This window comes from Sorex araneus, chromosome 2 (genome assembly GCF_027595985.1).
Source record: "Sorex araneus isolate mSorAra2 chromosome 2, mSorAra2.pri, whole genome shotgun sequence".
Taxonomy (NCBI): domain Eukaryota; kingdom Metazoa; phylum Chordata; class Mammalia; order Eulipotyphla; family Soricidae; genus Sorex; species Sorex araneus.
In genome coordinates, this window is record NC_073303.1 from 150742747 (window position 1) to 150770611 (window position 27865).

The following is a 27865-nucleotide window of genomic DNA, read 5'->3' on the forward strand; positions in this document are numbered from 1 at the left end:
TACCAACTGTACTATGTGTGAAGTCCTCAAAAGTGATTTTTTTAGTTGTGCACATGTCCTGACTATCTAATTATAGAATATCTTTATTAACTCAAAAAGAAATCTTTTAAAATAGAATTGAGATTCCAGAACTAGACCAATGCATACTTACGCAACTAACTTTCCACAAAGGTAAAAAGAATATGTAATAGGAAAAGAAAATATTTTTCATTAAATGGCACCAGGAAACTGGATGCATGCATACAGAAGAAATCTGGATCCTTATTTTATGCCATACACAAATATCAATCTAAAATGGGTTAAAGACTTCAACATATAACAGAAACTATAAAATTCTGTAACAAAACATAGTGGTGGAGATTCTTAAAATTAATTATAGTAATAATTTTATGAATCTGACATTAAAAGCACAAGAACAAAAGAAAATATATTTGACTATATCAAACTAAAAAGATTATGCATAGTGAAGAAAGTAACAAAATGAAAAAAATAATTTCAGAATAGGAGAAAATATTTGAAGTGTGTATCTGATGAGGTTAATAATTTTGAATATGTGAAGCTTGTGGAACTCAACAGCAAATACATGCATACACAAAAATGAGAAAATTAAAAAATGTGCAATGAACCTAGAGAAATTTTCCAGTGAAAACATTCAAAGGATGAACATATATAGGAGAGTAACTCATCATCACTAATCAACAGGAAAATAGAAATTAAAACCATCATGCTATACCACTTCACACCTATGAGAATATTTAGTACCTAAATCACAAGCTAACAAATGTAAAGGATGTAGAGAAAAAGGAACTCTGGATGCTGTTGGTGAGCATAAAAACCTTAGCAGTAACTGTGGAAAACAATATGAAAACTGGTCAAAATTTTAAAAGTAGAATTTCTGTATAATTTAGGAATTATACTTCTGGGTATAGCTACAAGGAAAGTGAAAAGACTACTTCTTTTATTCCCTTGTTAATTGCAGCATTATTCACAATATCCAGTACAAGGTAAATAAACTAAATTTGTTTTTCTTTTTTTTTTTTTTTTTGCTTTTTGGGTCACACCTGGCAAGGCACAGGGGTCACTCCTGGCTCTGCACTCAGGAATTACCCCTGGCGGTACTCAGGGAACCACATGGGATGCTGGCAATCAAACCCGGGTCGACCTCGTGCAAGGCAAACGCCCTACCCGCTGTGCTATCACTCCAGCCCAAACTGAATTTCTTGACAGAAGCACAGATAAAGAAATAGCAAATCAATACAAATATAGTGGAATATTATTCAGTCTTGAAAAAGAAATTATATCTGCAGGTTTGAAATTATATCTTTATTGATACATATTTACATAATACATATATCTGTACATCTAAAGGTTTTCATAGTTTAAGATTCTGCATTATTACTTAAACATGTCTAATCCTTGAAACAAAAAATCAATTATTTTAGGGCTGGAGTGATAGCTCAGCGGGTAGGGCGTTTGCCTTGCACAAGGCCGACCCGGGTTCGATTCCCAGCATCCCATGTGGTTCCCTGAGTACCGCCAGGGGTAATTCCTGAGTGCAGAGCCAGGAGTGACCCCTGTGCATCGCCGGGTGTGACCCCCCCAAAAAAAAAGAAAAAATCAATTATTTTATACTTTAATTAAAAGTTGAAAGACTGGAAAGCTTGAGTAGAAGTTAAAGCACTTGTCTTACACTCAGCCAACCATGCTTGATCTCTGGCACTGTGTATGGTTCCCTGGGAAAAACAGCAATGATACCTGAGCATCACTGGGTATAGAACAAAAACAAATGCCCTAAAATATAGTTGAAAATACTTAATACCCTCTGTGCTTACTGAGTATATAATGGGATAAAATGTATACTATAGAATGAAATTCAATGGATTTTAAATATCATTATGTCTGTGGTAAATAATATCTCTAATTATTTCAAATATTTGTTAAATATTTCATATTTTTTTGTTCACAGTGGAAGAAGGAACAATAACCCCCACTGCCTTAATAATATGTTTTTCTCTGTGAGTGTGTGTGTGTATTTATGTGTATGTGAGATGTGGGGATAAACCCAGGATCTCACACATAGGAGACAAGTGTTTTGCTACTGAGTTACATCTCCAGGTCCTCACTGTTCTTTTTTTTGTTTTGTTTTATTTGTTTGGGGGTCACACTTGGTTGTACACAAGGCTTTCTCCTGGTTCTGTACTTATAGATCACTTCTGGAGGTGCTCAGGAGACAACATTAGGTCCCAGGTCAGGCACCTGCAAGCCAAGTGTCTTAGTCCCTGTTCTATCTCTCCTTGATTCCCCACTTCTTTTTTGTTAAAAGCCTTTGCATAGTTATAATATTACCTTATTATAATATTATGCATATTTATATAATATCTCTGGAGTTATATAGTACTTCAAGACAGTATGTCACTTGCCCAGAAAGACGTATTTCTTCATAACAGGGTTCTAGTAGACAGAAGACAATGGGAGGAGGTATAGTTCTCAGAGACTTCAAATCTCTTAGAGTTCTCTGTCAAATTTAGTGGTCTTCAAAACCTCTTTTTTAAAAAGGCATTGCTAAGGTTCTGTTATTTTATTTTCAATTATTTTTTATTAGCCACCAAAATTACAAAGTTATTCATGATTGGAGTTCGGGTATACATTGTTTCAACCCCAGTTCACGTTAGCAGCACCCACTCCCCCGACCCCACCATTTGCCTCCCACCCACCAGTTGCCTCTGTAGGGGCACTTTCTAAAAAAATATGTATTTGCATGTGGTTTACTGTACTGTTGTCAATAGGGTTACATTCATAACACTTTATAATCTTCCAGTACCATCTCATCCTCCTGGTTGATGGTTCCTACATCATAGTGATTGCTTTTTCCCTGTCCTATCTCCCAGGCCCCTCCGGTGATATGCTTCCAACTGAACCAGTTCTCATGTTCTTTGTTTCCATTGTCTTTGGGCATTTATTTTGTCCCCATGTTTCCTTATACTCCATATATGAGAGAGATCATTGGTGTTGGTCTCTTGCCCCATGACTAACTTCACTTAGCACGATACTTTCTAGGTCCTCCAAACAACAGCAAGCTGCATGACTTTATCTTTCCTGATGACCGAGTAATATTCCATTGTGTATATGTACCATAGTTTCTTTGTCCAGTCACCTCTTTTTTTGATATTTGGGTTGCTTCCAGATTTTGGCTATTGTGGAAAATGCTGCAAGAAACATTGGGTGCTCCAGAGCGGTTTCTTGCAGCTATGCATCTTGACTGTGAAGTGAGCTACAACCTTGTGCCTCCCGGAGAAAGATTTTCCCTCTCTTCCCTGCTTTTCTAAGCTAAAATGGTGGCGGTGGCAGCATCCATGTGGCGAGAGCCACCCTTTAAGATCCTCAAACCGGAGGTAGGACTTTTTTAGTGACGTAGCCTGTAGGTGGTCCTGGGAGGGGGGGCGGTACCGGCACGCTTTTCGCCCAGATATGATCCAGAGCTGCGGCGCGAGAAACGGACCCTCTGCTCCTAAAGACTTTGATAGAGAGGTCTTCTAACTTATTTTGGCACCCAGAGCGGCTTCTTGCAGCTATGCATCTAAACTGTGAACTGAGCTAAAATATCAGAAACCCAAAACCACAACTGCGGCCACGTGAACTCAGAGTCTTCACTCTCAGCAATGAAAAGAAATTATTAAATGATGCCTTTTCAGCAGGCCTGATTGTTGGGGAAAAATTCCAAACAATAATAGTGATTCTCTATTGAAATATTGAATGTATTCAAAGTATAGAGAGAATAAAGGGAATATCATTAGCTACTTAGGTGGGGGGGTGGGTGCGAGGGGGGTATATTGGGGTTCTTGGTGGTGGAACAAGTGCACTGGTGAAGGAATGGGGGTTTAATCAGTATATAACTGAGACTTAAACCTGAAAGCTTTACAATTTTTTTCACGATGATTCAATAAAATAAAAACTTAAAAAAAAAAGAAACATTGGATGCAAATGTCTTCTATCCATTTGATTTTGGGCCCGTGGGGTATATTCCAAGAAGTGGGGTTGCTAAGTCAAATGAAAGCTCAATTTCTAGATTTTTTTTTATGACTGTTTGTATTGTTTTCCAAAAGATGCAAGACCAGCCAAAAATCTCAAAAGCAGTGATCTCTTCTCCCGGCATCATCCTCAGCACTGATTTTTCTTTTTCTTTTTGATGTATGCCAGTATCTGTGGTGTGAACTGATATCTCATTGATGTTTTGATTTGCATGTCCCTGATGATTAGTGATCAGACCATTTCTTCATATGCTTTTTAACCATTTGTCTTTCTTCCTTGAGGAAGTTTCTGTTCATCCCTTTTCCCCATTTTTTTGTATGGGGTTGGATTTATTTTTTCTTGTAAAGTTATGCCAGTGGCTTGTACACCTTGGATATTAACCCATGAAATTTCTTTGGGGACATTTCAGCATCTTCAATCAATGCTTCTGTCTGGATTCTGCACTTCATGCATTAAATGCTATTAGCTTGTCATTAGATGAGGCAAAACAAGCTGGATCAATTTCCATAACCTCCATGTGTTTTTCCATTTAAAATGTCATTTTCTGGTGTTATCTTTAGTTGATGGTATCTCCAGCTGTAGAAAAGTACTAAACTCCTTCCTGTTAGAACATGAACTAAATTATCTGTAAAGTATATGTGAAATCTTGGCATAAAGTCAAAATAGATAAATATTTAGATAACTTGGAAGGTGAGTCTCCCCATAAACCAAGTAGATTACACCGAAATTATTCTTTTTTTACATAAAAATTGTTCCTGCCAATATTTGCAAATATTATCTCAGAGTGCCCCAGAAATTGAACGTCACTAGAGTGACACTGTTTCACCATCTCGCAAGTCATATATTTCCAGTTGAAATCTTTGTATGGTTACTACCAAGTATATACTGGGTTTCCTATCACTGGAGTAAAAAAGAAGTCTCACTGCTTTTGCCCATCTGGTTCTTTTCCTCCAAATTCTGTTAACAAGCCAGTTTCCCTTCAGTTTATTTAACTATTTATTAAATTACTCCTGTTCTTTTTCTCAATTAAATTTTATTTAAATTTATGTTCAATCAGATCTTTATCCTTTCTAAGTAAATTTGATTAGATTTAACTTAATTTGTTTTCCTTACTGTAACTTTGTCTGGAGCAATAGCATGGACTGGAGCCATAGCTCAGCGGGTAGGGTGTTTGCTTTGCATGTGGCTGACCCAGGTTTGATTCCTTCATCCCTCTTGGAGAGCCCGGCAAGCTATCAAGAGTATCCTGCCCACACAGCAGAGCCTGGCAAGCTACCCGTGGCATATTCATTATGCCAAAAACAGTAACAAAAAGTCTCACAATGGAAACATTACTGGTGCCCGCTCGAGCAAATTGATGAAAACAGACGACAGTGCTACTGTAACTTTGAAAAATTTGAGTTTAATATCTTCATTCTAACTTGTCTTCCTGAGTCTACTGGGTGCCCTTTTTGCATTTGCTTTTAAGTTCTTCAAACACTTGCGATGAGTCCATACTCTGCATGTAAGGTTTTAGGTTCAGGCTCTGTATTCTCAAAAGCTCTTATTTCTGCTTGCAATTGCATCCTACAGCCTTAAAATTGATGGTCTCTAGATTGTAGTAAATCAAACACAAGCATGCATTAATTTGAGGGCATCATTTAGTCATACTGAGTATTTGTTGTTCATCTTATCTATTTTTAATACTAAAATTCAATTGGTATTTTATGATCATGGAGTAATTGGGAGCAATAAAAATAAGTCACAATGAGTAGAAATGAACAGAAAGTAGAGCCACTTTCCCCATGATTCATTCATGAATTGATTCATAGCTTCAAGAGCAGTTCAGTGCTTTTATAAGGCGCACAGAGTCAAGGAACATCCACTTTCCTAGGAGCTTCATGTAGGAAGTCTCTCCTCATGTCCTGCCTATTCTTGCCTTTTATATTGCTATACTTTTCTCTGCCTCATATTCCCCCTTTTCCCTTTTTCCTTTTCTGGAAATTGTTTTTGTTGCTGGTGTTGTTGTTGTTCTTCTTGTTGTTGTTTCTTTTTTTTATTTTTTATTTGCTCAGGGGTCACTCCTGGCTCTGCACTCAGGAATTACTCCTGGTGTTGTTTAGGGGATTATATGTGATGCTGGGGATTGAACTAGGGTTTGCCTCCTGCAAGGCAAACTCCCGACCCACTGTACTATTGCTCTGGCCCCTCGTTTCTTCTTTTTAAAAAGTGTGACATAATCATTTTTACTTTTGTTTTCAGAAAAACTTGAAGCATGTCATGAGTACCCAAATGTCTTTGTTTCAGCTATCAGCAGGTTTTCTATTGCGATAATCTATGAGATATATTTTAATTATGAACTTATGGCAACATTTCATACTCACACTTAATAATACATATTTCTTAACTCCTGTGATTTTGTAATTGTATATTTTTTCTTTTATAGTACAAATCGTTATTTTCCAATTGCACTAATATAGTCTATCATTTTTTCTCCAATTTATAGAAAATTATATCAAAGGTTTGTTTCTACAAATAACCAGACTAACTTGCTTTACTTGCAACTCTTCTTGCCCTTAGTCATTATCTTAATAAGGCAAAAGTACAGATAATTTAAAAAAAATTATTATTTTTTTTGTTTAAAGAATTATACCTGGTGGTCCTTGGAGGTTCTGCTGGCTCAGTGCTTTTGGATCAATACAGATAGTGTCTGGGGGACTGTGCAATGCAGGTGGTCAACTTTGGCTCATACATGCAAAGTATGAGTCAAATGAGCTATTTCTGTGGTTCAGGAAAAATTACATCTTTCTTTCTTTGCTTGATTTGGGGGCAGCCCCTAGCTATGCTCAGAATTTCTGCCTAACCCTGTACTTGGGGATCAGTCCTGGAGGGCTTGGGCGACCATATGAGGTGCCAGGGATTGTACCCAGGTTGGCCAGGTACAAGACAAGTTCCCTATCTGCTGTATTATCACTCTAAGCCCAACACTGATTACTTTGTATAAAATAATTTGAAATAATTATTTTGCTATATGGTGGTTTAAGCAATTTAATATGTAGTTAAGTTCAATAAGTTTACTTTGTTTTTAAGATAGGGTTGATTTTTATTTTTTTATCTTTAATTTTTAAAATTTTATTGAATCACCGTGATATAGTTACAAGCGTTATTGTTTGGGTTACAGTCTCACAATGGTCAAACACCCATCCCTCCACCAGTGCACATTCCTCACCACCAAAATCCCAGGTATACCCCCCTTTCCTACCCTCCCCCTGCCTCTAAGGCAGACAATATTCCCCATACTCTCTCTCTACTTTTGGGCATATAGCTTGCAACACAGACACTGAGAGGTCATCATGTTTGGTCCATTATCTACTTTCGGCATGCATCTCCCATCCCAACTGGTTCCTCTAGCCATCATTTTCTTAGTGATCCCTTCTCTATTCCATCTGCCTTCTCCCCTCTGCTCATGAAGCAGTCTTCCAGCTATGGGGCAGTCCTAGGGTTGATTTTTAACCATAAATAATTATGTGAATGTATAAGATATTTACATATTTTAAAAATAATAACTATTAATATACATCATCAGTAAACTCATTTTTATTCTTATTTTTTAAAAATTAAATTTAATTAATAAATTAATTTATTTTTGCTTTTTGGGTCACACCTGGCGATGCTCAGGGGTTACTCCTGGCTTTGCACTCAGGAATTACTCCTGGTGGTGCTCAGGGGACCATATGGGATGCTGGGAATCAAACCCGGGTCAGCCGTATGCAAGGCAAACACCCGACCTGCTGTGCTATCACTCCAGCCCCTCTACTTTATTTTCAACACTCCAATGTACTTATCTTCATAGATATATAAAAAAAAATTTTTATTTTTGTTTAGTCCCCTAGTATTTGTTTCTTTCCTTAAAAATGAAGCAAGTTATATGTTTTCATTCTTCATGATTGAACTGAAGGCATGATAGCATGTACACTGCATTGTATCTTTAGAAGAGTATAAAGCTTATTATACTGTTTTGAGTTTTATTTTGGAGAATTTTAATAATATGTAGTTATGGAATAATTTGATAAACTTAGCTATGCTTTTTCACTCAGTTTTAATAATTTTCAGTCCGGGCTGGAGTGATAGCACAGCAGGTAGGGTGTTTGCCTTGCACACAGCCAACCCGGGTTTGATTCCTCTGTCCCTTTTGGAGAGCCCAGCAAGCTACTGAGAGTATCCCGCTGGCATGGTAGAGTCTGGCAAGTTTTCATTGGTGTATTCAATATGCCCAAAACAGTAACAAGTCTCACAATGGACACGTTACTGGTGCTCATTCAACCAAATTGATGAACAATGGGAGGACAGTGCTACTATGACAGTGCTACAGTTCTAATCATAATATAATTCAAGTCACTGTCACTGTCATCCCGTTGTTCATTGAGTACTGAATGGATATTTTATCCTAATAATAGATCAGTAATATTTGGTGTGATAATTATATTATTAATCAGTTTAATCAAGGAGCGCAGCGGGTAGGGCGTTTGCCTTGCACATATTCGACCCAGATTCAATTCCTCAGTCCCTCTCTGAGAGCCGGGCAAGATAATTGTAAGAAATCTAAAATTGTAATTGTAAAGCTGGCTCTTTCACTGTAGAGTTTCTAATATAAGAAGTTACTTACCAGCTGTCCTTAATATATGAAACCACATAGAATCTTGTGCTATTTTCAGTTAATATCTCTTAGTCCCTCAAAAGACTCTCATGGATAGAATTTAAGATAATATCACAATGAATCTTCTGCTTATGATCAGCATTAGAACTATGGAAAACACCCTGAGTACTTGTAATATCGAGTTTAGAACCCCAAAGTGCTGCAACCCTAAGTGTACAGGTTGCATTTTCATGACTCATGTCAACCACATTTAATTATAATATGATATTTTTGAAGGGAGGTCCACAGGAGTGCATCGGGGACTGGCTAATCAACAGACTGTAGCAGAGGCCTGGGAAGATCTTTGTAGCTGTAGCTGTCTGTGTTAAGTCTCAGCAGATTTCCTTAAGATCTTCTTACACACAGTCAAGTAATTGAGAAATTTAGAGCTTATGTTGAATACAATGGTAAATTCTCTTTTCACTCATGCGTTGAAGTAGCCAAATCTAAAGACTGATAAATTTTACATCCCATTAAATTCAGTCTTCAGTTTATAGAATGTGAATTATACGAATGTTCAAAGAGAACAGTTGGTTTACATGAAAGCTTAATAGGTGCATTTCCACTAGAATTTTCTATTCAGGTAAACTTTTCTCTTTCAAGAGAGGCCAGCTGCAGTTTGCCCATGTGTACAGAAACTTCAGTTCTCTAATCACGCTCTTCATTCTTTCACATTGAGTCGGTGATCTCAACTTGTTCAGGAGGGCTCTGATATTTTTTACCTTCTTTCAGTTAAATAGCGAAATTCATTTTTAGAAGATTTCTCTAAATTCTCTCCTTCCCCTACAGACTGGTAACTAAACTATGTGTTGAAGATAATTGTAAGAAATCTAATATTGGCAAGTCACTAGTTTCAACTTAACATTCTGGTAGACTTAGAATGTTTCTATAGCATGTTATTATAGCTGCTTATTATAAATATTAACAATTTGTAATTCATAAGAAGAAACCAATATTTACTCTTTTTTCTTTTTTGCTTTTTGGGTCACACCTGGCGATGCACAAGGGTCACTCCTGGCTCTGTACTCAGGGATTACCCCTGGAGGTGCTCAGGGACCATATGGGATGCTGGGAATTGAACCCGGGTCGGCCGCATGCAAGGCAAACGCCCTACCCACTGTGCTATTGCTCCAGCCCCAATATTTACATTTTTGGTAATGACAATTCGTGTTGCTTAGAGAGTTTTTGCTCTGGACAAAATATTATTATTTTTTAAATAAGAATTTTATTTTACTGAATCACCATGTGGAAAATTACAATGCTTTCAGGCTTAAGTCTTAGTCATGCAATGCTGAAACAACCATCCCTTCACCAGTGCCCATATCCCACCACCGAAAAAAAAAAACCACAGTACACCTCCCATCCCGCCCATCCCCGCACCCCCCACCCCACCTTGTAACTGATAAATTTCACTTTACTTTCTATTTATTTTGGTTACGTTCAATATTTCAACACAAACCTCACCATTATTGTTTAGGAGCACCCCACTAGAATCAGACCTGTTGTGAAGAGAAATGAGGTCCGCGGCCACGCGGTTTTGGTTTTCTGTACTTTAACAACTAAGTCCAGGGAGATTTCTTCCAGATATTGGATCATTGCATGCTTGTAAACCCCATCTGTGGTCGTCATAATATGGCGGTCCCCACGCCCTTCATTCCGAGGAAGGGACAGGCAAGAGAGACAAATACCTTTCCCCTGCTGGGTGGGCATGGGGTCGCAGCTTAGTTAGGCTGGAGACATTCTGCAACGAGCTGCCCATGTTGAAATTGGTTCAGCTGGGTCTGGATTCACACTCGTGCAGCTGCGGAGGGGCCGCACGCGCACGCGGCCCCCGGGGTCACATCTCAGCAGCGGCCTATTTTTTATTTTTTAAATTTATTTTAGGAACCATGGCTAATAGTACTGTTAATGATAGGGATTCATGCATAACAAATTCCAACACTACGCCCACCACTAAAGTGTCCACTTCCCTCCACACATGTCCTAGTGTCCCCATCACCATCCTATTACCCCCCATCTTCTCTCTAGTCACCTGAATAAACTTCCTACTGAAGACAAGTTTTCAGTTTCAGTTGAGCAATCTATTTCAACAGGCTACTCATTAAACTAGAGATAAATGCATAGAAAGAGAACTAGACCATGGCACCAGAGACCTGAGTTAAAGTTTAGACATGCTTGCAAGAAACTAGAAAGAAAAGCTTTTAACCCCAAGTATTAATGCTATTTTGGTGGTTTTAAAATACATTTTTCCAGCATAAGCATATTCTCTTTCAGAGTATCAACAAATAATGTGTAATGTTATTTACCACCAAATGTGAATAGAAAACCCTATAATTTATTTAAAACTTTAGAGTTTTCAAAGAACTTCCATAAATACAAACACATAGAAATAGCAAATTACTTTTTACAGGAGCTACAACCATCAGTACCGAGAGGCTGAGAGCATTCCCAACAGTGCTTGTGGGAACCATGATAAATTTGGAATCAAAATTTCTTCATTAACATGCCTAAAATGTGTTCTACCACTTGAATTAGCTCTCAAATAATTTTTCAAAAGACAGTGCTTAGAAATCATACCAAAAGCAAACATATAAAATTATGTCAGGTTAATTAAAAATAGCCTTTTTGAAATTAAAAGTAAAATATAACATTACAGATAAGCTATCATAAAAGAGAAATTATATATAGCAATTATATATAGCAATGTATTAACTACTTTATAGCTTGATTACTTATTTGTATTTCCCAACAAACATGTATTTCTGGTAACCTTTTTCTTTTTAAAAAATGTTTTTGTGTTGGGGCTGGAGCGATAGCACAGCGGGTAGGACGTTTGCCTTGCATGCGGCCAACCCGGGTTCAATTCCCAGCATCCCATATGGTCCCCTGAGCACCGCCAGGGGTAATTCCTGAGTGCAGAGCCAGGATTAACCCCTGTGCATTGCCAGGTGTGACCCAAAAACAACAAAAAAAATGTTTTTGTGGGGCTGGAGCAATAGCATAGCAGGTAGAGTGGCTGACCCGTGTTCGATTCCTCCATCCATCTCGAAGATCCCAGCAAGCTACCGAGAGTATCATGCCCCCCCGCAGCAGAGCCTGGCAAGCTACCTGTGGGGTATTTGATATGCCAAAAACAGTAACAAGTCTCACAATGGAGACATTACTGGTACCTGCTCGATGAATAATGGGACAAGTGCAATAACAGTGCAAAAGGATGAGTGGAGACATTACTGAGAACACTTGAGAAAATCGATGATGATGATTATGATGATGATTTGACTCCATGGTCATACCCAGCAGTGCTCAGAATGACAGAAACTATAGACAGAATAACAATAGCAGCAAGATCAAAAATTGAACTTACATACAAAGGAAAGTTCATAAGATTCACAGCTAATCTATCAACTGATACCCAGCAAACCAGAAGAGAATGGAGGGATATAGCACAAAAACTCAATGGAATGATCATTCTAGCAATAATAATCTATCCAGAAGAAAATTGCCTGCTGTTGAGGCAGACTGGGTGTAGGAGTAGAAGGTGGAAAATGATAGTGGGAAATGTACACTTGGTAAAGAGACAGGTTGGAACATTGTATGATAGAAACCCAATTATAAACAACTTTATAACTGTGTATCTCATGGTTATTTAATAATAAAATATTAAAAAAATAATACTCTAGGTAGATTATCATGCAGATTTGAAGGAATAATACGAAGGTTCAGGAACAGAAAAGAGTTTAGGGCATTCTTAATCTTGAAATCAGTTCTACAAGAAGAGTTAATGGAGCTTATTTTTACGAGGGTGGTGAGGAGGGGTGAGGGGTCATTGAGTTACACTTGGAAGTGATCAGGGCTCACTCTTGGCTATGTGCTCAGGAATTAATCCTGAAGGTTCTCAGGGGACCAAATGGGATGCCAGGGATTGAACCTGGGTTGGCCTTGCAAGAATAATGCTGTATCCACTGTACTATCTCTGGGAATCCATAAAGAAGCTTCTTCAATTTACCTATTTCAGTCAGAATTTACCTATTTCATATAGTCTTCTAAATATACTAGTAAGTATCACTGCAGCACTATCATTCTGTTGTTCATCAATTTACTCAAGCAGGCACCAGTAACGTCTCCATTGTGAGACTTCTTGTTACTGTTTTTGGCATATTGAATATGCCACGGGTAGCTTGCCAGGGTCTGCAGTGTGGTCGGGATACTCTTGTTAGCTTGCCGGGCTCTCTAAGAGGGATGGAGGAGTTGAACCCGGGTTGGCCGCATATTTGAGTTAGAATAGGCATTATATTATATTGCATTAAATGATTTTAATTTCTTCATTTACATAGATTAAAATCATGTAGCAATGAATCATCACAAGTTGACTTTTTTAAAATTAAAATTTATTTTATTTTTATAAAGTTGTTCACAATAATTCATTACATTTAATATTCAAACACCGATCCCACCACCATTGCACCACCATATTTTGAATGTTTTCACCCCAGATCCCAAACTGTACCACCCAAAGCAGAACAGAAACAATGAACTTTGTATTGCTTGTTATGAATAATCTGCTAAAAATGGTCCTAAAAAGTTTCCTTGGAGGAAAGTGTGTGAAGATTGTTGTATTTTATCCTGGGGCCATTAAGTCCTTGTATAAGAGATTACTAACATGTTTGTTAAACCCCATCAAATGTTGTGTGCTACTCTTGGTACATCAGTGGTGTCGAGTATGAGAGTTTCAGGAGTTCTAAAATTTAGAATTATGATTATACAGCAGATTCACTCATGGATGAGGCCATTGATGAGATTATATGGTGCCAGGAGCAGTTTGTGTGTGTGACTGTTACACTACTGGTAAACTAGGGAGATGATAGAGGACCATTCCTGCTCCAAGCGAGGTTGGAGATTTCAGTCACAGGTCCCGCATACCTGGGGTTTTCTGCAAATTGACTCATGAATGAGGCTCATTCCAGCCTGTGGAGAGTGGCTGTGAGCATGATTGAGTTCTGGAGGTTTTGACTGCCAGGATTGTGTTGGCACAGGGAGGGAAACTCACCTGTCCCCCTCCAAGTTGGCCCAGAGAAGAGAGCCTGGAGCGGAGTCTGGAGGAATCTTTGCAGTGTGCTGTTCTATCACAAATTGACTCTTATTGATGGATATTCTGATAATTCAATTTGCCATTCCTTTAAGTTTTGTAAGAGAAATTAATATGAAATGATTTTGTTATATGCCTGCCAAGTGGGGCAGATGGGGGGATGAAAGGAAATCTGAGGAAACTGGTGGAGGGAAGTGGATATTGGTGGTGGGATTGGAACACTGTCTGCCTGAAAGATCTCTATTATGAAGAATTTTATAAAAATGGTGTCTTGATAACAATGAATTAAAAACACCTTTAACATTATTAAGTTTCTTTCCAAAACAAGGTTATGCCAATTATCTTTCTCATCAAAATGCATTATGAGTCTGTCAAACTACTTTTCTTTCTTTCTTCCTCCTGTCTTTCCTTCCTTCCTTATTTATTTTTTTGAGTCCCACATGGTAATGCTCAGGGGAGTTAGTTCTGTGCTTGGAAATAACTTCTGGTGTCCTCATGAGACCATGACATGTGGGGGACTGAGTCAAGGATATTTGCATGCAAAGTATGCACTAAGGCTTTTCAACTATCTCTTCAGCCCTAAACTACTTATTCTCACATCTGATTAAAAATTACTGGACTGGACTGAAATCTGAAATCTGTGTGTATGTATGTATATATATATATATATATATATATATATATATTCTCTTTGGGTCAAACCCAATGATGCTCAGGGGTTACTCCTGACTTTGTACTCAGGAATTACTCCTGGCGGTGCTGGGGGACCATATGAAATGCCGGGGATCAAACTCAGGTCAGCCGTGTGCAAGGCAAATGCCCTACCCGCTGTGCTATTGCTCTGCCCCAATGCATATATTTAAATTGCCCAATTATCTCCCATAGTTGATGACAAGTTCCTAAGATCAAGTAGTATGGCTAAATGAAATTTATCCTCTACAGTTAGTACATTGTTTTGTAGATATTATGTCATTAGCAAACATCTGCTGATAAACTTGTCTTTGGATCATCTACACCACTTATTTTAGGATTCAGTGATGATGATGATGAAGATGATGGCGACACTGGCGATATTCTAGTGTGCTTTCATGAATAGCACATTTGAAGTATTTGAAGTATCATAAACTGCTGGCAATAAGTAATCAGGATGTTTAAGATGATTAAAAAACATTAAATAACGATTCTCTTCATTTTGCTATACTGAGGTGACTCGGTGAACACCTGAATAGCGATTGGTCCCCAGATTAGAGTAGACCTATAGTTAGAAGTCTGAAATTTTCAACTATCTCCGTTATTCTACAAAGAAAAGAAAAGGAGCTAAAGTGAAGTTAATTCTATCAATCAAGATTCATTGATGGCACTTTCATCAAAATCCCTAATGTATGGGGATTATAGAGCTTCTGGATTTGAAGGTGTTGGGATAGCAGTGCATTGGGGGAATACATGGAAGAGCTGTGTTCTGACCCTCAACCTTGCCCCTACATTTCTCTTTCCCTTTATCTGTCTTCTTTATAATACTTTTAATAATATATTGATAAAGAGCAGCAAGTAAGCTGCTTCAGTTCTGTGACTTGATGAATTAGCTCCAAGGTAAGAGTAATAAGAACCTTAATTTATATATTTGTTTTTTCATTTTTCCCCAATATTTGTTTAGCCACTGAGCTCCACAATACCACTGATAAAAGGGTTAGACAATATTCCAACCATATAGGACAAGCCAGCCCACCCACCCCTTTTGTAAACTTATTAGATTTTTTTTTCTTTTTGGGTCACACCCAGCAATGCTCAGGGGCCACTCCTAGTTCTGCACTCAGGAATTACCCCTGGCCATGCTCAGGGGACCATATGGGATGCTGGGAATCGAACCCAGGTTGACTGCGTGCAAGGCAAATGCCCTACCCGCTGTGCTGTAACTCCAGCCCTCTATATTTTTAAAAATTATTTGGACTGGAGTGATAATACAGCGGAAAGGGTGTTTGCCTTACATGCAACTGACCGGGATTCAATCCCTGCATCTCATCTGGTTCTCTGAACACAGCCAGAACTAATTTCTGAGTGCAGAGCCAGGAATAACTCCGGAGAATCACCAGGTGTGCCACCCAAACCAAAATAATTAATTAATTAAATAATTATAGCTAAGGTTATAGTAGTGTTAATGCTTATTTTTTTTCTTTTTGGGTCACACCTGGCAATGCACAGGGGTTATTCCTGGCTCTGCACTCAGGAATTACTCCTGACAGTGCTCAGGGGACCATATTGGATGCTGGGAATTGAACCCGGGTCAGCCGTGTGCCAGGCAAATGCCCTACCCACTGTGCTATCGCTCCAGCCCAAGTGCTTATGGTTTTGATGTAAGCCATTACCATGCCTCACCATTATCAAAGTGCTCAAGGACCTTCACCAGTATCCTTCTGTTACATCCAGTTCATCTCATTATTCCCCTCCATCAACTCTACTCCTTACAAGACATTTTTCATTTCTCTAGTTCAGGGTCAAGGGAACTTCTAAAATATAGCTGATCAGTCAGAAGCATAGATGACAATCCGGAAATGTGATTGACATTTGAAGTGGTGTGGGGGAAGCAGCCTTGCAGGACCGAATCTACAACTAGAATCTGATGCTGACTCCTTGTAGACATACCAGAATTCAGTTCAGTTGTGCAATACTCAACTAACATCGCAGTACTGCTAGTGAGAGAAAACCCCACATGTTTGGAGAACCATAGCTGAAGAGGAAAGATGCTCCATAAAAACTAATTTTTCCTGTTCAGAATGGCTCCTAAACTTATGTCATTTTTACAGTTACTTTCAATTGGAGAGCACAGTAAGTTGAAAATACTACTGTTTCTTAATAATTTTATAAAAGTAAGCAAAAGATCAAGAGAATGCTATTGTAGTCCATCATGAGGAAAGGTAAATAAAGATAGTTATTCCGGAAGATATTTAGACTGCTCTCTCTCCTTCTGATTAAACCTGAGATTATTGGTCCAATTAAAGACATTTATTATAATAGCATTACCAGACCTTCATCTTAGCAACAGCTTTTAGTTTTAATATTTATTTTCTGTGACAGATATAATGTCTTGGATTTTTGTGAGAATTTATAAATACACAAGGCAGAAATAAGAGCTAGCTATTATATTTTCATATATTCTCATAGCTGACTACAGTGAAAAATTTTGGTTTGTTTTATTTTTGTTTTGGGGTCACAGCCAGCAGTGTTCATGAGCTACTCCCAGCTTGGTGCTTAGAGAGTCCCCCTAGGGGTTCTTGGTTTGATCAGGAGGTACTGGGAAGCAAACCTCAGCCTTTTGCATGCTAAGTATAACCTCAATCCTTGAGCTCTCTTTTTGGTCCTATGGTGAGAATTGTAAAACAGGAATTCTTTGAAATTACAACATAAAATAAAATATAGAATGTTTTTATGACCTGAAGGCACACAAGGAGTATTTTCCTTTGAGCCAATAGAAAATTCTTGACACTGAAATCAGATACAGTTCATCCTCTAGTTATCATTTCTAAGTCAGAGTATATTTATTTTGTAGGCTGAGTCTCAAGGCTTGCTATTGTCCATTTGTTTTTACCTTATTAGTATTTGTCCTTTTCTGTCTGATTTCAATTATCATGATACCCAATAGCTCCATCCATGTAGCAGTTGCAGAAAATAGTATATCTTGATCTTTTTTTCTAGCTGAGTATTATTCCACTGTGTGTTGTTCTTACTACACATATTTACCTTCACCTGTTTTTCCCCTGGAGACCAACACTATAGAGACCAAATTAAAGTTCCCACCTAATGCCCCCTGTATTCTAAACATTGTTGCTATTCTAAATCCTTCTTATCTTTTCCTTTCAGCAAAATTAAAAAATGTTAAAAGGAAGGGATATTTACTAACATTTCATGAATGGAGAAATATTTTAACATTAGCAATTTGGTTAATATCTTTTACCTAGAGGAAAAGCAAGAGAAATAATGCAATTCTACCAATCAAGTACCAGGAAAAAATCAATTAGTTAGTAACTATTTGAACACATTTTAAATGAAGAGTTATCATCTGAAAGTCAGAATTATTGTGTTTAATTAAAACACACTGGGACATTTTTCATTGATGTAAAGAACAAAATCAGTGTCCATTGTCAACCATTACTTTTATAAAACCATTACAAGGTTTTAGGGGCTAGAGCAATAGTACAGCGGGTAGGGCGTTTGCCTTGCACGCAGCCAACCCGGGTTCAATTCTCAGCATCCCATATGGTCCCATGAGCACCTCCAGGAGTAATTTGAGTGCAGAACCAAGAGTAACCCCTGTGCATCACTGGGTGTGACCCAAAAAGCAAAAAAATAAATCACTGTCTGTCCCTGTCACTGTCACCCCATTGCTAATAGATTTGCTCAAGCAGGCACCAGTAAGTCTCCATTTGAGACTTGTTGTTACTGTTTTTGGCATATCGAATATGCCACGGGTAGCTTGCCAGACTCTGCCGTGCAGGCGGGATACTCTTAGTAGCTTGTGGGTCTCTCTGAGAGAGGCAGAGGAATCAAATAAATAAATAAATAAATAAAATATAATTTTTTTAAAAAACATGGTTTTATAGGTATGTATCAATGCAATTACAAAGGAGAAGAAATAGACACATATATTGGAAAAAGAATATAAAATCTGGAAATGCATATTTGCTCACATGACTGCAGAAGAATTAACTGAAATTAAACAAATATGGGATTTTTTAAATGGGCAAGTACAATAACTAACAGGAGTACATCATCATCATCATCATCATAAACAAAATATATAACAAAGTCTATAAGTTGACCCTCTATCATAGTGATAAATATTAGAGAAAGACAAGAATTGCAAAGCAAATGAAGGAGAACTTGTAAATAATCTTATAAGTATTGAGACATCAGGATAGTCATCTTGAAAATAAAATAATTTTTGAATCCTTATTACTTCTACCAAAACTGAAGTTATTACATAGATTTAAATTAAAAAATTTAAATTAATATAAATTAAAAAATTTTAATTAATTTAATTTTAATTTAATTAAAATGTAAATTTTCCAGAAAAATATTGTCTATATACAGATGTATAACATGTTTGTAAATAACTTCAGAGTTATGATGCCATCTCTAGGGTTAATATGAAATTAAATTAAGTTGGGGTACTCTATGCATTGCCATGAATTAAACCAAGAGTGAGAGAATGCAAGATAAGCACATTAATCCATGTTAAGGTTCTTATCTCTTTGGTCCTACTTAATGATATCATATAGGGGCTGGAGCAATAGCAAAGCGGGTAGGGCGTTTGCCTTGCACGCGGCAGATCCGAGTTCGATTCCCAGCATCCCATATGGTCCCCCAAGCACCGCCAGGAGTAATTCCTGAGTGTAGAGCCAGGAGTAACCCCTGTGCATTGCCAGGTGTGACCCAAAAAGCAAAAAAAATATGATACCATATAAAAGTATAAGATGTTGGCTGAAGGGATAGTACAATGGATAGGGCATTTACCTTTCCTGCAGCCAACCCAGGTTCTATTCCTGGCATCCCATATGACTCCCCAATCATCACAGGACTAATTCCTGAGCCTGAGTGCAAAGCCAGGAGTAAGTCCTGAGCACCAAGCTTCACTAGGTGTGGTTCAAAAACCAAAAAAAAAAAAAAGTTATATATAGTTGTCTTTGATTCTAAAATTTTACTCTGTGAATACATATACATTCACAGATTAAAATTACCATGTTTTAAACGACAAACATGCAAGGATACTCATACTAGCAGTAATTGAAATAGCAAAAAGATTGGCAGCAGCATAAACAACTGTAGAAAGAAAATGTTTAAAACATGATGCACTTGTGTGGCATAAAACACTTTGCAACCTTCAAAACTAATAAAGCTGTTACTTGTGTATTTGTTGCAGACAAATTTTACTCATTAAACTTTTTTTCAGAGTTTTAAAAAATTTTAGCCATCATAAAATTACAAATTTATTTATTGTTGGGTTTCAGGTAGATGGTGCTTCAGCACTGAGCCCTTCACCAACGTCCACTTCCCTCACCAATTCCCCGCTTCCCCCAATTTGTCTCTCATCCACAGATCTGCCGCTATGAGAGGAGCTTTTATTTATTTATTTTTAATAAGCTTTTGCACCATGGTTTATAGCACTGTTGTTCATACATATCACTTTACCACCTTTCAACACCTCTTCCTCCTGTCCTGTCCAATGCTTCCCTCCACCACAGTGATCGCACCTCCCTGTCTCTCATCCAGGCCCCCCGAGTGGCAATTTCTTTTTTTGTGTGGGGGAAGGCTTTTTGGGTCACACCAGGCGATGTTCAGGGCTCACTCCTGGCTCTGTACTCAGGATTCACTCCTGGCGGTACTCGGGGACCACATAGGATGCTGGGAATCGAACCCGGGTTGGCCGTGTGCAAGGCAAATGCCCTACCCACTGTACTATCGCTCCAGCCCTGTGAGTGGCAATTTCTTACTGAAGAGCAATTCTCATGCTCTTTTTTTCCATTGTATCGACAATTTTAATATGCAAAGTTTAAAGAGTAAAAGGAGGAATTTTTTTTTCTTTTTGGGTCACACCCAGCGATGCACAGGGGTTACTCCTGGCTCTGCACTCAGGAATTACTCCTGGTGGTAGACCACATGGGATGCTGGGATTCGAACCCGGGTTGGCTGCGTGCAAAGTAAATTCCCTACCCGCTGTCCCTAAAAGGAGGAATACTAATGATAACTCAGATTTTTTTTGGTAATAAGTCTATATATAACTTAAGTTGTATAAGACATGCTTAAGTCTATATACAACTCTATCTGTATAGAAGTCTATAATGCCTATATAACTTGTGTCCTCTAGAGAACGAAAATAGGAAATTAGACTAGGAGAAATAAAAAAAATGTGATACTTTAATTTACCCATCTTATTTTGAATTTTTCTCTATAATGTATTCTGTATATGTAATCCTCAACAGTAACAACTAGACAGGCAAACTGTTCAACTTCACTGACCTCTTCTTAGTAATAAGCTCTTTTTAAATTTTTTTTTGGCCACACCCAGTGGGCCTCAGTGGCTAATCATATTAGAGTCTGCAGAGACCTTACAGTGCTAGAGGTCAAGTGCAGAGCACCTGCAAGCAAAACATGCTCCCCAGCCACCTAACACATTTCCCCAATCCCAAGGTTTTCTTCACAGAAGATGGAGTGCTCACTTATAGTCACAAGTTTTCATCTTATTAAGATTGGTAAGTGTGCTGACAGGCTGCTGATTTAGGCTGTTTCTCAAACAGAGAATGTATATTTACTGGAACTCTGGTGACTTGACCTGAATTTGTTAAGAGTACAAAAACTAGAGTAACAGAAAGGCGACATCAAGAATTGTGTGGATCGGTAAGCACAGCCTGCAGATTGGAGGATAAAAGGGTGGAATTTAACTAGCCACCGGCTAGATGTTGGATGGAAAAAGTCACTTTAATTTGTTTTTTCTTTGTTTTTGGGTCACACCGGTGGTGCTCAGGAATGATTCTTGGCACAGTGTCCAGTGATCATGCCTGGTGGGACTCCAGGCTACCATATGGGGTGCTGGGGAACTGGGGATCGATCAAACCCTGGCCCTCCACGTGCAAGGCAAGCTTCCTACCCAATCAACTATTGCTCAGGCCCCTTGTTTTGTTTTTTACTTTTGTTTAACTTTGCTCAGGGCTTAATCCTGGATCAAGGGTCACTCCTGGAGGAACTCTGGGGACCAGACGTGGTGTGGGAGGTGGAACTGGGGTTGGCTGTGTGCAAAGCAAATGCTTTACCCCTGTACTATCTCTCCCACCCCAAGAAGGCACTTGGAATATCTACTTTGTACCTTACAGAAGCAACAAATGTGTCAGAAAGTTAGTCAGAGGCAGGGGTTCTATCAAGGGAGCTCTATTTAGCATTTTGCATGGCAAAGAAAATAGTAGTAATTTAATGTTTATAAAGTCTGAACTGAAATAACACCAATATTTCAAAGCAAATAACTGCTGGGGAAATTGGCATATTTTAATTTGGTTTAGATTATGTTTTACGCACTTTGGGTGTACTTTAAAGTACGAATTTGTATGTAGAGCTTAAATGTGTAATTAATGAAATTTTGAACTTAGTTGTATTCACATGATTAAAATTTATCATAGAATTAACTTTCAAATAGAGATTTTTAACAAGCTATAGAAGCTAGAGTAAATTCTAGAAATTAAATATTTTCTGATGAGCTCTGAGTAAAGGGCTGTAATTTATCTCGATGAAATTTTATTAGAGGCATTTTAATTTCTGTATCACTATATGGTATCTTGACCAAACATTTCTGATAATAATTTTTTCTTTCTTAGTTTCAGGAATGCAGCGATGTTCTGTTTTATTAAGATGAACTAAAATTATTTATTTTTTATACATGATTGATTAAGCCTCATGTTGAATACTAGTCAAATCTTCTTGGTGGAGATTTCAATCAATATATTTAAAGAATTATTTTAAACATCTGTGAAGAAACAGATAAACAATTTCTTGTAAATATAAATCAAAAAAGAAAAAATCCAAATTTCCCTTCCAATGGTAAAGATATTGGAACCGATTGCTTGTGAATAGAATGAAAATTGGTGTGACCTTTTTTATGCTTTCTAATTATTTTCATTCTTAATCATATAATGCACATTTTAAAAAAATATCAAAGCTATAAAAATAAATAATTTCAAAAAATGTCTAAATTCCTCTCTCTGAACCATAACTACTAATAACAATCTGGCATACATTCATACAGAAATTTTATTCACAAAATATTTTTTAAAACTTCTCTTTAAAACCCTGGGTATAACGCCAATAACGCCTGCATTCTTCCTGCTCCGCCTGCTGCATTTCATCACATTTACCAACCCCTGTAGTTTCAATCACTTTGTTGGAATGACACATGATGTAAATAAAGCCAAAATTTCTCATTTCTGGGTCTAAGGACAGATTTTGTGCCAGTGCATCTGTGCCTAAGAGGAGATTTCAGATTGTGTGCCTGTTCCTAAGAAGCGGTGGGTGCCAGTTTGTGCAAAGCTTGGCAGAGTACAGATCCCCACATGGAGTGAAGCTGCTTCCGGTCGCCCAGCCTCTGCCCCCGCAGACCTAGGTGTCTGCTACAGTCGAGCGCTGAAGGGCAGTGTCTTTCTCACACCTCCTCACTTTCAGCTCAGAGGATTAGGCAAGGCCTCTTACTTCAATTTCACCCTTGTCAAAATGATTACCAAATTTATTCCATCTTCAGCTATGTTTCCCAGCTTCTAATGGATGATTTTTATGGTTTACTATTTGACCGCTAATTCAGTAGACACTAGTGAGAAGCTTTTAAAGATGTTTTAGAAAACAATCTTTATTCACTGTGATAGGTCATTTGGAGTAAATATCTACCATTTTAAGAGGAACTGAAATTAACAGTATAAATGACAAGCGGCATTTAGTGTGTGATTGCATTTTAGCATATCAAATAGATGTACTAGAGCCTAATACAAATTCTTGGGCTGTTGGAATATTAATTCTGAGCAACCCCGGGTCAGAATGTATCCGAAGTTGTTAAATGCCTAATGAATTTTGTCAACTTGCCCGTTCTCCTTAATATGCCATCTTTAAAATATCAAAACAGAAAGTGTGCATAGTTAGATGTGAAGTCTTTGCTTCTAAGTTATTTTCAAAGCCGTCTGTGAAATTACATTAGAAAAAACTGTTACTTCTTCAGATAAATTTTCTTGTTTTCATGTTGGAAATGGGCTGGAGCTATTGCACAGCGGGTAGGGCATTTGCCTTGCATGCAGCCAACCTGGGTTTCATTCCTCCATCCCTCTCTGAGAGCCTGGCAAGCTACCGAGAGTATCCCATTCACAGGGCAGAGCCTGGCAAGCTACCTGTGGCATATTTGATATGCTAAAAACAGTAACAATAAGTCTCACAATGGAGAAGTTACTGGTGCCTGTTTGAACAAATCGAGGAGCAACGAGGTGATAGTGACAGTGACATGTTGGAAATATTGCCTGTATTGTAGAGCACAAGTATTTGGTATATATTAATATATGGGTCATTAGTACATGATGCCATTTATTAAACACTTATTTTGCAACAGACACTTTACTGTTAATGTGAATTTTAAACTAAAATACTTTTCAAATCTCATCAGTACTTATCAAATGAATCTTGTATCAAGATAAAGCAATCCCATTTTTACATAAGAATAGTTGATGAAATATCACTTTTCCAAATAGGATGAAGTTAAGAATATGAGACAATTATAATGAATTTTTATGAATTCCTCTTTAGTGCTCCAAAGACAATAGTTCCTATAAAGCTCCAGAACAGAGTCTAGAGTTGTGGGAAAACTTTTAATCAGCAAAATATTTGATAAGATTTTCAGGGATATTAAAATACTAAACTAGGAGGACATAAGTAGTATTATCCACTTTTGTTGTTTTGTTTTGGGGCCAACCTGGCAATGCTAAAGTCTTACTCCTGTTCTCAGGGATCACTCCTGGAGGGGATCAGGGGACCACATGTGTTACCAGGAATCGAATCTGGATCGGTCATATGTAAGACAAGTGCCCTACTCTGTACTATTACTCTGGCCCTGAAGTAGTATTTAATCTTAATTTTATTAATAAAGAGAAAGTAACAATTTATTTATTTTATTTCTTTTTACTTTCTATTTCTATTTACGTTCTTCATTTATTTATTGAATAGAAAATATCTATGTCATATGGTCATGATTGGGTTTCGGTCATCCAATGATCGAACACCCATCCCTCCACCAATGTACATTTCCTACCACCAGTGTCTCCCATTTCCCTCCCACTGTCCCCAGTGCCCAAGCACCACCCCCTCCCCCACCAGCTCACCAGCTTGCCTCTATGGTAGGGATTTTTCTCCTTTCTCTCTCTCCTTTTGTGCTTTTTGGTTTGCAATACAGGTACTAAGAGACCCTCATGTTTGTCCAGGGTGTTCAGTATTTTTATTGGGACAGTAAGGCTTTAGTAGCTTTTTAACTGATGGCAGCTTTGGGGTGTGGACATTATTGTCAAGACTTCCAGAAGTACAGGGAGGTGGGGGGGAGTAGTACATCCCGACCCTGAGAAAGTCTGGAGATTTCAGTCACAAAACCTGCATACCCAAATTTTCAGCAGATTATATCTCACTGAGGTCCATCCCAAGTCGGTGGAGTCTGGGCGGGGTATGGTTGTGATTTTTGATTGTGGAAGCAAGCGGCTGCCAGAGCTCTGCTTGGCGGGCACCAGCCTGATCTGCCCCACTCCAATCTGATTTACACAGGTCTATGCAGTCTTGTGCGTGTCTGAGATTAACTGTGGTTATTGATCCTTTTGAGATTGATGTATGGGTCTCTGAAGCAAGACCTGTAGAATAATTTTCATGGTGGTGCTGGAGTTGGTTCATGGGAGTGATAGCTGGAGCTTTCAAAAGTCTAGAGAAGTAGCAGTCGGTAGCCATCTCAACTCTGAGAAAGCCTGGAGATTTCAGTCACAAAACCTGAATATAAGTATTTTCAACAGGTTAATATCTGGCTGAGGTTCATCCTGAGATTTTAGACTCCAGCTTGGGGCATGTGGCGATTTTGGATTGTGGGAGCAAGCAGCTGCTGGGGGTTCTGTTTGGGCGGGCACCAGCTGACCTGCCCCCCTCCGATTTACCCCAGTCTGTTCAGTCTTCTGCGTGTCTGAGATTAACTGTAGCTTTCGATCTCTTTCGAGATTTATTTATGGGTCTCTGAAGCAAGGCTGATATATGAGCTTGTTTAGCTGAGCTGGAGGTGATTTGTGGGTGTGGATCCCACATACCAAACTTTTGGCCATTTAATTTCTTGGGAAACTGGTATGAAGTGATATCCTGAGTTGTGGGGGTCTGGCCAGAGACACAATGGCAATTTGGGGGTATTGGGAAGCTTAAAGGCACCATAAGTCTGCTGATATACTGACACCATATGTACAGATTGGCCTGCTGGCAGTGCCACACCTCCAACTTCATTCTTTTATTTATCCATTAGAGTGTAGTTCACTGAGAGCAGTCTTTAAACATGATTCTTTCTTGGAATTTGTGATAAAATGCAAGTTAAGTTATAGCTCAGTCTGATGTCCGTAATTACAGATTTTTATTTTTGCTGCACTTTATCTGAAGAGAGAGTAGAACTACAGGATCTTTTCTCATGGGATTGGCTTATTTCCTTAACCCACTTATGTATCAAATCCATAATTTTACAAAGTAACAATTAATTTTTGAGCTCCTTTTATGTTTCAGGCTTAGAAGAATAAGGTATAAAGAAAATAGAGAAGACATCTGATCTCATTTAATTCAAAGTAACCAAAGAGGTAGTAACAAAGGAAATAAACAAATGAATTAAAATCTTAAAATTATGATAACAAGCGGGAGGAAGTGATAGAAACCTAGATATCTGATTCTAAATGGATTCTAAATAACATCTGAAATGTTATTAAAATGATAAGGATCAAACAAAAATTGGAAAGTGACCTGATACCCAGGTTGTAAAAAAGCAAAATGACATGTGTAGTCAGGACCCCAAACACTAGGGCATGGAGTTGAAATTACATGTGAGGAGCAATGAAAAATCACCAGGTGTTTGGAAAGCAGGAGTAAATTCTATAGCTTTAAATTGATGGATAACATATTAAGAGGGAATATGCTGAAGAAGATAACATTCAGTGAGGAGGATCGCATTGCAATAGACCATGGGAGAGATGACATGTGGAGATGACAGTAGCAGTGGAAAAGGACAATTTATGCATGGGCTGAGATATTTCATGGAGCCATATACCATATGCTCACAGATTGAATGTGGGATAAGAGGGAGGTCATCTAGGATGATATCCAAGTCTCTTTAAACTCATGCATAATAATGCTATTTCAATGATATGAGGTGATATCTTATTGACATTTTGGTTTGCACTTCCTTGATAATCACTAACATTTAGATGAGTTTCAGACAAAGAAAACTGAAGCGGAGTCACCAGGCTAGAAGATGATGTCAGGGAAGCTAAGAGGAGAGTCTTTTGAGAATGAGAAGCTAGTGACCTTGATTCTTAGTGGTCAAGTAAGATGATAGGAAATTAGGTAAGTAATAAAAATATTTCCCAATTTTGTAATTTAAGAAGCTAAATTATTGAATCAGAGATGTAGCTTAGCAGTAGAGCACTTGCCCTGCATATATGAGGCCCTGGGTTCCATTTCTGGTACTGCAAAAAAAAAAAGAGGAAGTAAAGAGAAAAAATATAAGAAAATTTTATGTCTTAACATTTAATTAATGTTCACAAAGTCATATTATTTTATTTATTCATTTTTTTGGGTGTTGGGCATACCTGGTGGTTTGCCTTGGGCTTAATCCTGTCTCTATGCTTGGGAATCACTACTGGCAGTTTTGGGGGACCATATGTGGTGTCAGTGATGGAACATGGGTTGGCAGCATGCAAGGCAGGTGCCTTAGCTGCCGTACTATTGTTCTGGCCTCACGTTTATTTATTTACTTTTAGCCAAATTACCACAGCTTTAAGAGGGACCAGAGATACAAATCCAGAATGGAGGAGGAGCATTCTAATCACTATTGAAAATGTGTGTAGACATTTGTAAAAATGGAAGCAACTACTGTATAGGGGCCAGAGCTATAGTACAGTGGGGCAAGCATTTGCTTTGCATGAGACAGATCCTTGTTCAATCCCGGACATCTTCTGTGGTCCCCAGGCATGGCCAGGAATGATTCCTGAGTACAGACCTAAGAACAACTCCTAAGCAGTGCCAGGTTTGTCCCTCTCCACTACCCCCCCCCCAAGAAATTACTATGTGATGTTCAAAAAGAAACCTCATCAATCATCTTTCTACCAAAAGTTTCATACACACACACACACACACACACACACACACACACAAACATACCCCTGGATACTGATGTTTAAGACTATATAGACAAAAAATTATTGATGTAGCCAGTGGGCTGCCAACCAATATCACCTCTATCTGTGGTTGACTTCTTAGCAATTACCTGTCCTATACTCTCCACTGAA